Here is an 18,843-nt window from a genome sequence, read left to right as displayed (position 1 = left end):
TACTCGCGGTTTACTTCCACTAAATACTACAAAAATGGGGGAATTATGTGGGCTAATTTGTTTAATCGGTATTCCTTTTTTTTTGTAAATCTAATAACCATCGATCTATTATTGCATGTGAGTCCTTTTTAATCGGAAATTGAGGTGTATAGATAGGTCCCTTTTTTAATGGGATCACTGGGGCATTAGCAACATCGTGACCTTTTTGTAAAGTTTTTAAATCAAAAGCTGAAAAACTATATTTCATATTATTTATTTCCAAAATACAGCGTTTGAGTTCTTTTACTCTATAAGCTTTGACTTGTCTCCCTTCTAGATTACCGAGAACTTCATATGCTATTTCATGGCCTGTCACGCCTGATATTCTGCTAACTTTCCCTGTTTCCATTTCTTCTTTAGTGACTGCCATAATTTGTGCACCTGTGTCTAATAAGAATAATTTACTTTTCTTTTCCATTGTAAAAAAGCAAAAGGTCTAAAATCACCATCATTGCGGGGTTCTGTAGCCAGAGAAAGTTGCTCAATCCAGCATGAGGCGCAACAACCCCCCTCCTGGCTATCCTATTGCAATAAATCTGCTTCTTCTTGGCTGTCCAATTGGGCAACCATTCCATTTTCTTTAGGCTGGTTCTTGGGATTTTGCCTCTGGGGAAGATCCTTAAACCCTAACTGTCGTGCTCTGCGTTCAAGTCTTCAATCGGGTTTTCCATCCCAGATGGTCACGTCATCCCCTTTTTCTTTAAGAAATTGCCACCACATATTTCGTCTTGGATCTATTTTTCTAAGTGGGGTTACTGTTGCATTGCTTCTATATGAGTTAAATGCATGTCCTCTTTTCCCCATATCGCTAATGACCATTACTTGTCTGGAGGACTTACGCGAGTGTTGCTTTTTCAAGAATAAGTCTCAAATTCCCTCCATAACATCTCTAATTCTCCGTCCTCCAGTAGCTAAGATTAAGGTTCGAATTGCTTCAGATACTTCACAATTTTGATTTACTAACTTAGGATAGCGTAAAACAGCGGTATCATGATTCCACTGTTTGCATTCTGGGCCCCAATTACCTGTAAACGTTGTGCTTACTGATATTGCTAACATTAAATAATATAGATCATCTGGGTCTCGAGCCTTTTTAACAAGCAATTCAAACATCTGAAACCCGCCCCCTTGCCTGGCTGTCCATAAGTGCCCCCAGACAAAATACTGATAGTCTAATACAGGCTGAGGGCGATTCTGAGCTAAACGCCATTTATTCCAGGGAGGTCTTTCTGTAGGGACTACATGTTGGGGTGAAGCTGCATGCACTATATGCACTTCTTCAGGGGTTAGCTGGGTAAATTCCTTTTCGGCCCTGAATATGTTTATCAATCCCTGAATAAATCCCCTTCCATATTGTTGTCAAACTAGACGTTTCAACTTTGCCAGTTCATCAGGAGAAAAGTTACAAAGACTAGTAGAAGTGGTAATAACTGCTGGTGGAGCTTGTTCATTATCACCCACAGGGCCCCGTTGGGACCTTACTTCACTTTTTACTACTGGATATACTTGGCTGACTATAGCTGAATCATACTTGGGGGGGAGGGGATCTAAAGGAGGAGCTGAAAGTATTAGGTTCGGTTTTTCTAGCATTTTTGATAATTGTAACAATTTTTTAGTCATGGATATCAGGGCTTTTTTAGTATCATTTACATCTTTGACCATCTGATTGCTTAACACTTAAACAGAAGGGTTTTAAGTTCTGTTTTGGCCAAGTGATATTTTTTTTTGGCCTCTTTAATCAAAGGCAGTACATCTGTGCATTTTTCTGCAACTTTAAACATGGCAATTACTATGCGTTTGCGGCCTTCCAGTTCCTTTGGAGGCAATATAGGACTACCCACAAGCTTATGTACTTCATTTAACAATTGTCCTTTTAGTAACAAAAATATTTCCCCTTTATCTACTTTTTCATCTTTTACTATTACTTCTAACGCTGGCGCTCCACCCCATCCTCCATGAACATTTGCTGTTGCTGGGTCATTCCAATTGGCCTTTTGAGTAGCTACCAGTAAAATACTGGGGTCATCAAAGCATCCATTTAGTTGAAAACACAGATAGTCCTGGGGGCTAAGAGTGACATATATCTGGGATGGGTTTTCGCCCGCTGCTGTCCCAGTCTGTCGCAGATATACTATTCTGCAACGCAAGTCCGTTAAAATCGGATTATCACTAGGGATAGCCCTATGATGGAAAACTATATGATTTAATTTTATATCGTTTCCTGCCACTTGCAAAACTCCTCCCTCTTGTTCTTCAAGCAAATTATTAGCAAAACGCTCAGCATTACTCCGTAAAAACTTACATTGACTAAAGGGGGTATTAGAAGGCGTCTGATTTTACAGTGCTTCAGTTAGATCTTGTAAAGGCTGACGTTCGTGAATGGGATTGGGATTCAAACGAGCCATACTCTACTTTTTCTCGGTATTTAATAATATCTAGGCCTGAAGAGGATTTTTCCAAATGAACAAGATCTTTAAAGCAAAATTGTTTCAAAAGTACGAACTTGGACAGGAGCGATAGGGATGGAATGGGCTTTCAGGTAGCTAAAGGACTGAGTATTCTAAAGTCAGTGCTCAGATGCCTAATCTCTTTACAATTATGTAAAATATGACTTATTTTATATTAATAATAAATTTGTGGGATAAAATTTAAAGGATGTAAGATGCAAAAAATGTTGGGGATTCTTACTTTACACCAAGGGTGCCGCCGAGACTCTACTAAAAGTAGAATCCAAGATTGTACCGCAGGAAGTACTGCTTTAACAGTTCCTCCAAACAATAATAATTTTCTTTGTAAGATTCCTACATTGTGTTCTTCACAAACCCATAAAGAGCCTTTTACTCAGCCGTCAATCCTAATATCTTTGATAAGGCAACAAACGGTATCGGGTGGAGGTTTTACGGGAAGCAAGGAAAAAAGAGAAAGGTCACACACCTGATTTAATCGAGGCCGGCAGTTCAAAAAGGAAGGAAAGGGTTTCCGTTTCAGATTTAACAATGGAAACGGCCTCTGAAAAAGGGTGTACCAGTTATTTTTCCATAGCCACCCGGTGTAGGTGCTAAGTAATATACCCTACTCTTGCTCGGGCCACCATCTAAGAAATTTTATTACTTTATGTTGGGAGGCCACCCATAGTAACGCGTGAAGCTCATCCTGACTACTAATAACTTGATCAAAATCGGTAGTTCTACGTGAGTTAAGTACATGTCGTGAAGAAGCACACACCCACAACTTTGTCTTCCATCCCTTATTTTTCCATGCAGGGAATAATCGACTCCAGTTGCAACACCGATTTGCAATATCCGTATCAAGAGTCTCATTTTCTTATTGTACTATTAAGTGTAAACAAGGTGAATCTATCAAATAATGGTCATAAACGACCTGTCCTGTAAAACTTGGTTTGGCCAGAGGGTCTAAAAGGGGAAGAGGTAAATGGGGATAAGGGCTAAAATAATTCTGAATGCGTAGTTCAGGGTAATCTCCGACTTGGAGTACCGGAAAGGAAGGTCCCCATTCAATCACCTGTTCCATTTAAAATATAACAGTACCCGGAAGCCTGCCAGGTAACTGGGTCTACATATATGTATGTTTACTTCTTCTTTTTAGGGACTTATTTAAGTGAATTCTGGTAAGAGGAGTTATACAGTGCCAATGCTAATATGTAGGAGTCAATCAGAGGTAAAACTTCTATCATAATTAGCATTAACAACATACAGCCTACAAAAGATCTCCATTGTATAGCTTATAATATACTTAGTATTATTTAATATTTCTTAGGTAAGGGTAGAATAAGACAAATTTATCTATTCAAAATTATTTTCCAACGGTCCGTGAGTTCATACCATGAATTTCAAGGAAAATGACTTCCCCCATCCATACTCAAAGTAAAAAATAATACCTATAACTATCCCAATTTCTATACCACTAATGATACTTATTCCTATACAAAGTTTATTTCGCTCCCAATTTTCCTGTCATCTTTGTTTTTCCCACTCGTCAATTAACTGACAATGGAGACAATCCTTTCTTTTGTCCCTTTTCCAATTTACATCTCTCCCCACTAAACCTATAAGGTATTATTATTATTTTTTGTTTTGTTTTCTTCTTTAACTATTTTGTATTAATCACATACATCTGTAAAAAGATTTCTTACAGGCCTTGATCTTCTACCTCCAGCCTAATTGCGTCTGTCCTAACCACTCAATAAATTCACGACACTTTAGATAATCATCGGGACCTTGAGCGTTGCCTGAATACGCCTGAGTAGTCGAATTATAATATGAAATCTTTAATAATTGGTGACAATAATAACCATCTTGTTTCCAGTAAACGAGACCTAACCAAAGTATCGTGCCCACAGCAAAAACCCCGATTATTAGATGAATACACAATCACACTCCACAAAACCAATCTTGTGTGTCACAATGGGTTCTTTGTCCATTTAAAGGACAATCAGGATCATCAGGGTTGTGACAACAACACTGAATTTCCTCTCCTAAATCTCCATATGGGTTCTGAGTTCTTATTTCAGTGACTCTTTCCAAAATTTGTACCATTTAGCTTCTTTTTTCGGGCTCTAGATTCTCATGTTATCAATCTAAGCAATCTTAACACAACTAGGTTTTTGTATTATCAACCCCCTTTTTCTCTCTTCCACAATTGATATTCCCCTTCTCCTTGAGGTTTATACACTGTGGCAACACACCGTTCACCTGGTAATAAATAATTGTTTACCAGAGCGGGATTACTATTTCTCAGCCAAACTATCCTATATTGTCCTGTGGCTGCCAATAGACAGATTAAACTGTCCCCAAAACTATAATTCGAGTGAAAACTAATCACCCCCAAAAAATAGGAACTGATTTCTTTTTGTGGCGCTCTGCTCCCAGTTCCCCCTATAATTAAGAGGAATTTATACCTATGGATTTTATCCAGAGACCACTGTTTCAAAAACCGTCTGCTTCTGATCCTGTACTTCTATTACCTGTTTCTACCCTGTTGTTACTATGCCCACTTTCTGTAAAGCTTTCTAACCTTGCCTATCGTCTGTAGGCTTTCTAACTCTGCCTTTCTCACACTCCCGTGACTAGGCAATTCTTACCCGGTTGAACCCTAAGTCCGAAAATCCCTTGCTGTCCTCTAGCGAGAATCGGGATGCTCTTTCTTTCTTTGCTTTGTGAAACAGACCCTTTGGGTACCACTACAACCTCTTTGGGGTTGAGGGTACCCTGCTCGCTGCGCCAAATTGTGTGAGTTCGATGCCGAATTATATAAGGACGGAATTGAGCACAGGCTCAGACCTGGATGTTCAATTTAAGAAAACTTTTATTGTTTCACAAAGTCATAAACTAAAGGGGGTCTGTTGGTTCACGAGGTTCACAAATCAAGCCCTTGCTTTCTAACCCGGAGGCTAGGTGTGGCTGCCTGATTCAGTAGTCTCAGAACTGGTCAACAGCTCATTTAAAAGGAGTCCCTTACCTTTTTTTAGACAAAAGGTACAAAACTGTCCCCACTCTGACAGTGAGGCATTTAACATAACTTCACTATTACTTATATATGATAACACATATACATATGTATTTCTAATTCTTTCTTCTACTGGTTATTTAGTTAACTTATCTATATTATAATATCAGGTGATACGCTTTGTATTATAATTTTTATGCTTCTTATGTTAATTCTTAATTACCTTTATGTTTCTTATGTTAATTCTTACATCTATATGTTTTGCTGTCTTTCGCAGGGTTAAAATGTCAAGGCTTACATAATATGCAGTTGTTTTTCGTCATTGTGGTTTAGCCATGCGGTTTCCTGTGTTAACAATATAAGCTGCTTGCTCACAATTTTTATCATTGTCCAAGGGTCAGAAGCTCAGCATTTTCATCTAAGGGTCAGAAGGTGATTACCAGAATGTCAGTCACTGACTCCTTAACCTCCTTGAAGCATTCTGGGAGTTTTAGTGCATTGTTCTTAATGCTAGGCCTTGCTTAGCATAAGCACTATCTCACAATTGTTTTTAGTTATCTTTAAGGCCGTATTCTCAATTTGCATTAATTATTGATTCTGAACAAAAAAACAAGTACTTATGGCTAAACAAAGCTCACTGGGTTTTAGGTTTTTAAGGGAATGTTTTTTATGCACCGAAACTTGCCATACATGTGTGTAAATAAGGCGCACGCATGCAAAGATTTGAAAATTGGCCTAAATTGATAGTATTAGGATTGTGAAATATTCTTTGGGGATCAGGAGTAACAGTTGATAGATAATCCTTTGGCAATCTTATAAAGGGTTTTCTTTGAGCTTTTTTAAAGGAACAAATTGATTGATATATTTTAAATGCAAATAGGATGCTGTAATTACCCCATCATAGCAGTCAGACAGCTGTCAGTTCCAAACATAATTAGAGCTGTTTTCTATCTCCCAAACATCCACATCTTGAATTTTTATACTCCTTCATCCTCTGCTGTGCACGGGTGGCCCAGAGAACTGGAGTGAAGCGTCCAACTTAGTAACTTACCCCAAAATTAAAACTAAATAGAAATCACAGGAACTCATAGGGATAGGCAGTAAGTGTGCTGTAAGACTTACACAGAAGGCAGAATAGATTTGCACCTTTATAGACCAACTAAATCAGAAATGCATACTGTAAGTTTTCATGAGCATGGGTTCAGGCTCACAAAAACTTAAGTTATACCTCTGATTTAGTTAGGCTATAAGGTGCACACCTGCCTTATGTCTGACTTCAGACTAACTAACACAGTTAACTACCTTCCTCTGAAAGTTTTAAACATTTAAATATACTAGAATAATAGTACCATTTATTTTAGATTTGTGGTTATTGAGGAAAATTAGTGTTTAAAATCAAAGATGTACCTATCAGTGACTGACAGCAGAGGGATGAGTTTTGGTATATCAGGTTGTGTGGGCTCAGTATTGGTAGCTCCACACACGTGGCTCGTTTTTTTTCCGAAAAAGGACTTTGAAACTATTTTCCATTGTTATTCCCATCTGCTGGCTGCTTGCTCATTCTTTTGTATACCTCTTCAGTAAACTATAGAAATGTTGCATAAAAGATTGACATAATATGTAAAATCTTTAAGACTGCCTCTGAGTTATGTTGTCAAGGCAAATGCAGCAGGCACATTTTAACTATGCGGCTTGGCATTTAGTTACTTCTATAATTTTAAGTTTTACTAGACCTGCTGGCTTGCAGACAATGAAAAGAGATTTTGTCACGCATGTGAGCCCTTTGTCAAAAGAGCTATTTATGCTGGGAGGGAGGTAGTACAGACCCCCAACTCTGCAGGGAAGTATAAGGTTCATCAGCTACAGTACATCCTCAGCGTGAAGAAGCAATTTCTGATAATTTGTTTGAATATAAGAATGAATAGAATCATTCAACTTGTTCCTATTTCTCTCCATCAGGCATGTACTGTGGAGCTGCTCTTTAGATAACGACAGGGAGAGAATCCTGCAGTGCCCCTTTTTTGTTTGGTTTGGGTTGGGTTTTTTTAATACTGTAGCTAATTTAAAGGCAGGGAGGTAATAGTGAATGGCTCACACCTACAGCTCTTGTAGCCAGCTGATTTTCTTAATTATACCAGGGTCTCCCTATGAGAATCTTTTTGTTTGCGGGTTGGGAGAGAGAGGGAACCCATGATGGTTAAATCAAAGGAAAAAGAGATGTAAAGTATCTTTTGAGTTAGCTGGTGAATACCAGCAGCAATTACAGTGTCTTTAAGGGTCTCTAGAGCTTTCACTTACCCCCTCTTCTTTAATCCATTTGAATGCATCTCCAATGCATGTTTTATCGGCTAAAATGTGACATTTTTGGAGATGCCAACTAAAGCCAGAAAGTGTCATTGAAGTCTGCGTGAAAAAACACGCCAATTACATTAGAACCAAGATTTGGCTTGTGTTTACGATTTTGATTGTTCTGCATAATTACATGCAATACTGGTCCACTCAAACTGACTGCCTGTGTGCAGGTAATTCCAGAAGTCATTAACAAGGTTTACAGGGGAAATTGTTGAAGTTCAGCATCATCAGCTAACTGGTTAATGGCCATATACTGTGTATACAGTAGTAATCACTGGAGGTTGTGATCTTTCAGTGACCAAGTCGAAAGAAAAAATTCACCTATTTTCCTCTTGCTTTGAATGATGAGGGGCAACATGATTAAAGTTGGCAATGAAAAAGCAATTTTTGCATAGGGAGCAGGGAATGCCTTAATGATATTGCATATTCTGTTTTAAATAAAAAATCCCTATGGTAAACTCTGCCTCTGGCAGTCATCTTAGTCTTCTGCTCACTGAATTTTAGATGAAAGATAGAAGTCTTCTGCTGTTGAGAAAGGAAAGAAATAAGGATGGATTTCTGTTCGTGTCGAAGGAAATGTTGCACATGACAAAAATGTTTGCATGCCTCAGGGTTGTGATGTATATCATACATAATTATCACTGGTACTTGTAGGATTTGGCCATGCTAAAAGGCATCCATATCCATTAGCTAATTCTGTCTAAGCTCCACATACAGCATATATGGATTATTCCCTGTAAGACAGAAGGCAGAGTAGAGATACAAGTTGTAGACAAACTCAATCAGATGCTAAGCTTTTGTGAGCCTGAGCTGACTTCATCAAATGCTGTGAAAGAACATGCAGAAACTGGATTGTCAGTCACAAGGACATATCATTCAGTGCAAGTTAGAAATGAGTTAGGTTACTAGACAGTATATCAAAGGAAACCCATGCTGGACCTTTAACTAGCTTAAAGGTAATATGAGTGAGGTAGCTGTCAGGAAAGCATATGCATCTCCGATTTAGTTAGTTTATAGTGTGCATCTTTACCCTGCCTTCTGCCTGATTTCAGACCAACATAACTACCTTCCTCAGATTATGGTTTGTTCAACTGTATTGTGTCTTCCTCTCTTCCATTGTTTTCTAGCAAGAAGCTGAAAAGTCTTTTGAGTTTTCCAAAACTTAATTTAAGTTTCTCACTTCTTTGATGAAAATTGCCTGGGGAATATACAGTAATAAAATACAAAGCCTACGTGTTACATAGGTGATGGGGAAAGCTGCAACACAACAAGATGAAAAAAGGACATTGGTGCTGAAGCAGCTATTAACATTGACATTAAAAAAGAAAAAACTAACAACAACCCATGCACATAAAATTTTCAAAAACAGAACTACTGGTAAGGCTATAACTGGCATTCCCAAATGCTGTTGTACCCTCTGAGAGAGAATTTATTGTAATGAATGACATCTAGATTGAAAAATCAGCACCTCAGGAAATCGGAGAACAGGCTATATAATATAGGTCCTGTTTGAATAGTGGCAGCTGCAAAATTTAGAAATCAGGGAGAGGGGAATATATCTTCATAAAGCATTTACACGTCAAACAGGACCTTTGTAAAAAGGACAAAGAATTTATTTTAGTAGACAATTTGATAAATTCTGAAAGAAATCTATTTAAGATCATTAATTTTCTAAAATGATCTTTTTTGAAAAAAATAAAATAGATTTTCAGATTTTCCAAAGATATTTCACCTTTGCCTGTCTGTCCACTTTCTTCTCTACTATGACAAGTTTTCTGCTATGATGAAGTTCTAGTATAAAGCTGAAACCTTATGGTTCTTAGTGCTCACAGAGTTTGGAAAATTTCAGAAGTAGAGCTTGATCAAAACAAAACGGCTGGCCATGTATTTAACAAAGCACAGAGTAACCATGGCTCTAAACACCCACTGATTAAGTCTTGGTTGATTCCCCATTTTATGAAACCTAAGCAGCTCAAGACCATTTCTACTCCGGCAGCTCATATGTAACCATATAGCAATTATCAAATAATAGATTATTCTGATTTTATGTTGTGGGAAGGTAGGGGGTTATTTGTTCTCTGGCTCTTTTGTAATTTACTTCATTAGTCTATTTATTCTTGAAAACTGAATTTGGAGAAATAATACTTAAAACTGGCTCATATGCCTTTTTATATTTTTATTTATCACTGAAATGTTGGTATCCTAAAGACTTCACACAACTTTGGGTTATATATTATGCTAGGTGACTTGCAAATGCACAGTAGCTGTCTCTGACCCAAAGAACTTGTATCTATTATGTGAACCACAGGTTTATACATTCTTTCTATACTTTTTCAACAATGCCAGTCTCTGCAGATTGCATTTTTAAGTGCATGCTGCTACTTCCCCTCCTCCCTGTGGGCCAATACTGTCATAAGTGGATCTAGAATTTTGAAAAGGAGGGACGTGTGGGGACCTCATTGCAGCTCTGCCCCAGGCCCTGGCCTCACACTAGCAGTGCCATGCGAGCCCAGTCCTCATCCTGTCCTGGTCCTTGCCCCACCCCCCCACCTGCCCATGGCTCCACTCCATCCAACCAGCCAAGCACACCCTGCCTGCAGGTGTGGAGCTCCTGCCCACCTGCCCACTCCATTCACCACCCCAGGCAATGGGTGTGAGGCAAACAAGCCAGGGTTCCTGGGCATCAGGGCTGGGCCCTGTGGCCAGTGGTGGAGAGAATGGCAGTGGCAACTGGAAACGTGAAGGCAGAGTGAACTGCCACATAGAGGCTTCAAGGAAGCCAAGTCCAGCCACCGCCCTGACACCACGCTGCCTGGCATTGCAGAATACAGTCCATGGCATGCCCAAGAGCTGCGCACAGGATTAAGGCAGGCTGTGCTCTGTGCCAGGCACCACCTCTGCACCCAGGGGCAGCAGGACCAGCCATGCACACCGCAGCCCAGGATGAGCCAATGGATCAGGATGGGGTGATGAACCTGGTGTGGGCCAGATAAAATCACTTGATGGGTCGGATTCAGCCCACAGGCCATATTTTGCCTGCCCTTGTAGTAAAGACTTACCCTAGCAGGTACCTGACTCAGTCTTACTTCTCAAACAGCTCCTTAGAAGCGGTCTTGTTTCTCTAGAGATGGAATCCTTTTAACCAAGCCAGAGTCCCTTTGATCCTGTCAGTTCCTGGGATTTTTTACTCTCCTTGATCAAGGCAGTTTTGTCAGATGGCTGCTATCCTGAAGGTCGAGTCTTTATTGGTAATAATTCAGGCATTGTCTCTTAACAACCTTTAAGTGCTTTTTGAGGGCCTGTAACAGGGGACCCAAACCCTGTTACTTAGACATGAGGGAGAGAGCAGGAGGACTCGATCAGTGCACCCCGAATCTGTGCCAATGTGAGCCAAAGAAGGGGAGAGCTCAGACAGATGACATCCAAGAAGAGTCTTTTCAGAAATATGCAAGAGAGTCTTGAGGATTGAAGCAGCCTGACCAGGCAGAGGGGACCTGCACCAGGGATCCAGGAAGCTCCTGGAACTTTTAGAAGATGGAGCAGCAGTTCATGAAGAGAGTGAAGACCTTGTGCATGGCTAAGGGGAAGGCATGTGATTAGCAGGAGGTGAGACCACAGATGTATACACCCAGTCCCTGAGCCAAAGCAGGCAGTCAGGCCCTGCAGGATGCAGGGAAAGGAGCTCTCACAAAGAAGCTGACTGCAGGGAAATGTGGCTACCCATAGGGGTGAAACAGATTTAGCCCTGGGGCAGGGGGGGAAGCAGCCTTGCCCTGGTTTAGGGACACCAGGGAGGGGCTTAGACTAAGAGCCAGTCCAAATGTCCCAGAGACTAGAGGCACAGGTTGGCTGAGAGGATGGGAGCCTGAGCCCAGATTGGAAAATTGAGGCAGCCAGGGGCTGACCAGACGCTGAGACTGGAAAGTCCAGAGACAGTGGGAGTTTTTACACGTGTCCTGGGAGTGGAAGGGGAGGGGTGCTTTAATTAGAGCAGCTCCAAGAGCTACTCTAATTAAGCACCTGGACTGTCTCATGTATCAGCATCCCTGTGCTTAAAAATTACAGCAGGGTCACTTTAGCTCATTGAACAAGCTTTAGTTAAAGCCCCCCCCCCCCTCACCATTTTAAGTGTGGGGACCCTGACGCACAAGATGCTGGAATCAGCTGAAGTGCAGTAATTACCACCCTTCATCACACTCGATTAATCGAGCCTACTCTGATGCAGTATAGTTACACTGTATTGGAGCAGCTTTGTGTCGCGTCCGAGGACCGGTGTACCCTTGACCTGCGAGCCTGGGTCGGCACAACCGGCTGGACGCGGGTGGGGTAGGTAGTCGGACAGGTGGGTAAGCGAGAGGAGTCAGGAAGTTTAACGCATCTTGGTTATACAGAAAGTTTATTTTACTTACACTGCAGGAGATTGCAGTGTAGGGAGGAAGTTGTGGTCGCGCAGTGTAGAAAGAGAAGTTGGTTTTTCTTCGACACTTTGCTGCTTGTTTATAGTGTATAGGTGCCAGAATAACCCACAGGCTAAAACTAGTAAAGCTGAGGCCTAAGAAGGGCTTGACTGGCAACTGAGCTACAACTGTGAGGCATGGACATGGCTGTAGGGGTGGACGGAGGACATGAATGGTACCCTTAGGCAAGTAGGATCTGAGAAATGAGTAGAAACCATCTTCTGTGGGCAGCCTCCCCTCATCATCTTTTAATATCAAGGCATGGCAGACAAGGAAGTAGGGTGAGATCGTAGGTGGCTGGAGCAGGAGCCAGACAGGGTACGGCAGCCACGGGGGGGGCATCAGAGTAGCCCTCGGATGCCATTTTGTAACGGAGCCATTGTTTCCTTCCTGCCTGTTTTCTCCAAAGCTTTCGGTTAAGGGGTAAAATAGTATGTTCCTACACTGAACATGCCAAGAAACAGGTCAATACACAGTAAATTATCATGGAGCAGGAATCATGGCTCAGGCTCCCATCCTCTCAGCCTATTTATTGCAGGAATCATGTTGAGGTTTCAAGAAATTGCTTATGCCTTGTGACAAATGATAAACAAGTAGTCAAAAATGTCCATTACTCCTAGTTTCTTAGATATAGCTATCTCCAAGACTTCCCTCAACACTGGATACTTGATAGCCTTTTTCTTTATTGGTAGTATAGACTTACTGTTACGTTACAACTTGTCCTTTAGGACTTGTATCTTCCCTCATTGGTATGTAGACATTTTTTGTTGTTGTTTTGATGGTTTGCCTTTTTGAGCTTCTTTGTCTGTCACCCAGTCGTTCACGTGGAAAGTGCTTCTGTGAACTCAGCCTTCTCCTCCTCCATTTCAGCTGTAATTTTTGTCCTATCCTTCACTACCAGATTCAAAGTTACTGTTGTGTTACTGACATCCCAAGCAGATGTCTCTGTCTGACCTGAGTGCTCCTCAGCACCTGTCAGCTTTCTTCCCAGCTCTTACTTAAATGATCAAAAGCCTTATCTGTTTTATTTGCCAGTAGTCTGGCTTCACTTTAAGTGGAACCCATCTCTTCTGTATCAGCTCTTTTTCACCCCAAAAGAAGTAACGCTTTCTTCTCTTATTATTCACATCCTTATGGTTGGTGAAGTTCTCTTTGTTTACTTGTGTCTGCACTTGGAAGAAGCTACATCTTAGAAAGAGATTCATGAAGATCTAGTCTCTTCAGTCTTTAATCTAAATTTAGTTTCATGGAATTTGTTTTTAATTTTTTGGTACCAATGTGTTCCACAGCCAGAAACTCTTTTCCTGTATTCACACAAAGTTTTGTTTGTGATGGTGCCTTGTGAGTTTCATCATCTAGACATATATGTGGTTTACACAGGTATTTATGAGTCATAAAAGAAAATATTAAAAAATAAGAGCTTTGGAAGAAATATGAATCATCATGCTTCAGGGTGTAAACCAAGCTCTAACTTCAAGGAGTTAGAAGGAAATCTGTCCTGTGAGCTGGTCACAATGTCTGCCTATAGGCTTCAGTGAAGCATCTGGTATTGGCCATGGTCTATGACAGAATACAGAACCTTGAATCTGAACCAGAGTAGTAATTCATATGTGCTTTATACTCTCACCCATTCAATGGGCTGTGACAGAGTAGCAATGGGCATTTTTGCACTTATTGTGGGACAAGGTGCCAAGTGCTTTTAATTAGCAATCTGTGCTAATTAAAAGTGCCCGCACATCACATGTATTGGCATTCCTGTGTGTCCCCGCACTGAAAAAATGGTGGTGGGGAACTTTGAATTAAACTCATCTATCGTGTTTTATTTCAAAGCACACTGCTGCCACTTTTTCAGCATGGGGATGCACAGCAATGCATGATGCAGAAGGCTGCTGGAGCACATCAATTTCCAAGCTCCAGCAGACTCTATTCGAGTCTGCTCTGATGCACTGGATTACCAGTGCGTCAGAGCAGACACTACACGTGTGTACGAGCCCAATATGAAGAGGGTACAGTTTACAGATCTAAGCCTATTATCAGAGCCAACCTGAGCAGGGTGCAGGACCTGGGCCAAATCAACCCATGCGGGGTCCTGCCCCTGCTCCAATCCCACACATCCTGGACCCAAAGAAGCTGCCGCCACCATCAGCGGGGTATGGTGGGGAGGGTAGTGAGCAACTGGATGTAAAGCCAGCAGCAGTGGTGCAGTCGCAGTGGCCAATCTGCCCAGCTCCATGGGGCCTTTGAAAGCGCAGGGCCCAGAGCAGTCGCCCCAATATGCCCCCGTACCCCACAGGGACAGCCCTGCTTATTATCTACTGTTAGCCAGTTTAGGATCGAAATTTTAAGTGGGTCACCATCATTGTATTATGTATTCTTAATCTAAGTTTGTAGGACTGTATTTATCATAAAAATTGACTTTCCACCAATGAGTTCTGTGACATATGGAAACAAGAGACCTGAAACAATTAAATACATATTTGATAGGGGCTTGGAGTCTATTAAAAGTGAGCAAGGAAGGATTTGGAGGAGGAGAACCTGTGATGGTGGAAATGAAAGTGTGGCAGGTTTAGATACCCTCTTCTTAGAAGGTGGTGGAGCATTCTGGGCTGGTGTTTAACAATAGATAGATGAAATGGTCTTCCTTCTTAAGTGCTAATGATAAGAATGCGGCACCTCTCTTTTATAAAAAATAGTTTTCTTGAAACCAGTTGAAACACTCATCTAAAGGATTTATTGGTACTTGAGACTGATAAGATCATGTCCTAAAACTATCAAAAGAGAGAAGTGTAATGGTATAAAAAAAGAAAAGGAGAAAAAGCAATCTGTATCAGTTCAGAAGTCAGGCTCGATGGCTTTCTGCCATGTCTCAAACTGATAACATCTAAAATTTTGATTTGACGTAAAGACCAAATGAGACTAAAAGAATTGGTCACATTTTATACAGTGTTTCATTGTTCTGCAGAGTTAGCTGGTTCCTTTCCAAATCTTGATTCTGATTTGGATTTAAGACGTTAAAATCCCAAAAACTGAAACTTCCATTTTCGTTATCCTAAAAGGGGAAATGATAGTAATTCATATCTCATCTTAATAACTGTCATTTCAAATACCATTCTTGATGAAGCTTTACATTTGGAAAAAAGGAGCTCTCTTTTTTTCTGTTAATTAGCTGACGTGATACAACTCAGGGGGCTTTTTAATAAAAGAGGTCCTAGTTTAATTAATTTGAAATATCACAGTTAAACAAAATTGATAACCCATGTTGAAAAATATACAGCAGTAGTTGAAAGAAATAATCTATTAGGTAACTTGCTATGTGTAATAAGTGGTGATTTGTAATCAGATTAATATATCCTATTTATTGCTTAAATATTATATTTGTTAAGTGACCATATCAAACTTAGTGATTATTTTCTACCTTTTTATAGGTGTTTCATTCATGTGATTTCCAATTAATAAACTGTTTCCAGGGTACTCAGTCTAAGAAAAACTGAGAATTGTCTAGATATATCAACCAGTTAATTTTCTCAAAGTTAGAACATTTTTTTAATGAAGAGCAGCCCTGTCTTAAAAAACAACTTGTGTTTTGATCTAACTTACCAAAAAATTCTTAGTGTATTTATTGACCACCATATCCAACTAACGGCTAAAAATACTTCTTGGTCTTCTAATGGATTTCTTTGCAAAGCCTCCAAACAGCAGAAGAAATGGATGGTTTGTCTTCCCAGCCTGTTCATTTTCTAAATGCTCTTTCTGATTCTGTTCCATATCCTGTACCATAACCTGCTTTGCAGTCAGCAGTCACATAGCTAATTATTTAGCCAGTCTTCCCATTAATTTAAATTAAATAATAGCAATATGTATGTGTGCATGTATGCGTGTGTGTGTAAAAGCACTCAGGTTTTTAATTGATCTTTGGCTGGCTGGCTGCTTAGAGTGTAGCTTTTCGGGATAGGTACTGTCTTGTTTATAGAGTTCCTAGTGCATTGGGGGCCTGGTATATGACTAGAGGTCTTCCTGCTGCACTGCAATACAAATGATAAATAGCAATAAGTACAGTGATACTTTATTAATCTTGCAACAGCCTAATGCACCCAGCCAGATTTGGAAAAACAATTCAACAGAAGCAAATGAAATCAGGCTCACCTGGCCAGCTGAACCAGCTAAAAAGAAGCACCTTTCTACCTTCCACAGTCACTGAAAACCTAGTCTCAACCTTCTCCAAAAATCCTATAAAATAAATATAGGTTGAAAAGACAATGAATATACAACCAGTAAATATGTTTTTCACCAATTTGTTGGAAGTTCCTGATCCTAAGAAGTGGGATCACTCTACTTGTACAGGTAGATGTGTGACATCATCTGATGCACGATCCACACAGTTGCACCTCCTGCCATGCCACGTGTATGTGGAAGAAGGTGTGATTGTGGGATCACACTAGATCCCATTGCACCTTATTTCTGGTGTAGGGGCAGCCTGATCCCAGGCTCCCCATGTATCAGCAAGAAGCAAGCTCCCACAGGTGACCATTAAGGCATGATTAACTGGTTAATCGCACCTTAAGTGTAACATGTAGATGGGACCACAGATTCAGAAGCATGCCCTGAAACTAAGTAAATTAGAACTATTAGAGACCAAGTGTGAAGCCAAGCACCAAAACTGAGGAATGCCTAGCTCAGATGTGCCTAATAGTGACACCGGGGAAGAGCAACACACTTATAATAATTATTTCTCAGTGTGAAGCCCTCAGTTCTCTTGAACTAATTTGAGAAAGCATTCAGTTTTATGTCTCTAATATATATATTCTCATAGTTAATCCTGGTTATGCCTATTAGTATTTATTGTTTGCACTTTATAGACTAACCAAAGCAGGTGTGTGTGTGTAAGCACAAGTTTTGTAGGCTGAAGCTCACTTCATCAGATGCTGATTTATTTGTTGGTTTGCTTGCTTATTGTTGTCAGTGATGTTATCTACTCTGAAGTTAGAATTTCAAATTAGTAAAACCATTATTTTGGTGTTAAGTATCAGTTTTAAACAAAATTATTTTTCCAGGGAGTAATAAAAGCAAACAGTAATTGTTCTTATGTGCTGCTAAGTATTCTCTATTATAAATCCCAATTTCTCACTCAAAATGGTCTTTTAAACTGTTTCCTAATTTCTGCTGATGTTAGTCAGGTAGGACTTAAAACTGTTACTGTTTTTTCTGATATTTTACCACAGTGTTAACATTTAACCATAGCAAAAAGTAAAGGCAAATCCCCTAGGAGTTTGATCAAGTCAAATTAGCTTAATTATGTTTTGTTTAGAGGGAGGGAGGGAAATTGAATCGGTTTTTGCTTTAAACAAGATCAGGTCATTTCAACTATTCCTTCTTTGAGGTGTAGACATACTTCTTCATCTTCTACTTTTTACTAATAGCTGCTCTTTAGACAGGATGTTTTGTGTTCAGTAGTATCAAAATGATTTCACCCCCTTCTGCTTGTCATGTAACAAGTTTCAAGGTCTCAGAATGCTATACCATTATTTGGGGAAAATTCCCAATCTCTTTGTATTGGATAGATAACTTGTTCAAGTGTAAGTGCACAGATAGTTCATAGCTATAGTGAGGAAGGCAATGCACAAACACTCGCTTTCATTTATGAATGTTGCTTAAGTTGCCTTTGATGGTTCAGAATTTGGCTATTCAACTTGAAACACTTTAAAGGAACCTAACTTAACAAAAAATACGCCTGTACCACTTCCAGTCATCCCAGGAGTGCAGCTCTTGAGCACAGCCCACTCACTTGCTTCCACTCCACAGGCATCAAATGCGGAAATGAGCCAGTGAAGCTGCCTGAAGAGAGAGTCTACCACCCTGCTGGAGAGCTGCCGCAGGAGCAGATGACTGAGGCATGTTCAAAGGTGGCACTTCCAAGAGCGCTGTAGAAGCACCATAGATATACCCCTCTGGTATATCTATAGAAATTAGGTTTTTTAATTAAGTAACAGACTGGTTTCCAAAAGACTGAGATCCTAAAAATCACTAAAGAAAAATCTAGTACTTTCTGATTTGCTTAAAATTATTAGCCGATCACATCTGGAATGATTTGGAACATGACAATTGAAAACTGGATGTAAGTCTGTATGAGTTCTGCAACTCTGTTGACAATTTCTGTTTGGCTCTGGTCTCAAATCTTCAGTTTAAGATGGCATGATTAGAACTTCAAGTGGACGTTCTCGGTTTGTGTGATGAAAGAAAGAGAAAGTTAAATATCAGTAATGCTTCTGTTTTCCAGAAGCATGGCCTTTTCTATAAGCTAGGCAAGATTTTGCAACACGGGAATCCAGAATTCAGGAGTATGCCCTGATGGTTGCATCCTATTTGATAGCTTTTTCTCATATGTTGTTTAAAGCTGGACACAAAATTTTTGTTTGTTACAGGAGTTGCCAATACTGCAGGTTGTCTGGAACTCATTGTTTGGCTTTTCATGGTTAAAGAGTATGTGCTCTTACCATCTTGCTATACTCAAATCCTTCTTCTTAATGATATA

The 18,843-nt window shown here is 40.1% G+C and overlaps 1 protein-coding gene across 1 annotated transcript in view; it reads left to right on the top strand.

Annotated features, from left to right (window-relative positions):
* TPK1 (thiamin pyrophosphokinase 1) overlaps window positions 1-18,843 on the top strand; it is a 539,620-nt gene that overhangs the window by 382,944 nt on the left and 137,833 nt on the right. The gene's annotated exons all lie outside the window — the stretch shown is intronic.

Source organism: Crocodylus porosus, unplaced genomic scaffold (genome assembly GCF_001723895.1).
Source record: "Crocodylus porosus isolate Cpor-Errol unplaced genomic scaffold, CroPor_comp1, whole genome shotgun sequence".
Classification (NCBI taxonomy): Eukaryota; Metazoa; Chordata; order Crocodylia; family Crocodylidae; genus Crocodylus; species Crocodylus porosus.
The sequence above is the reverse complement of the archived record's forward strand: the minus strand, read 5'-3'. Positions and strand labels throughout refer to the sequence as shown.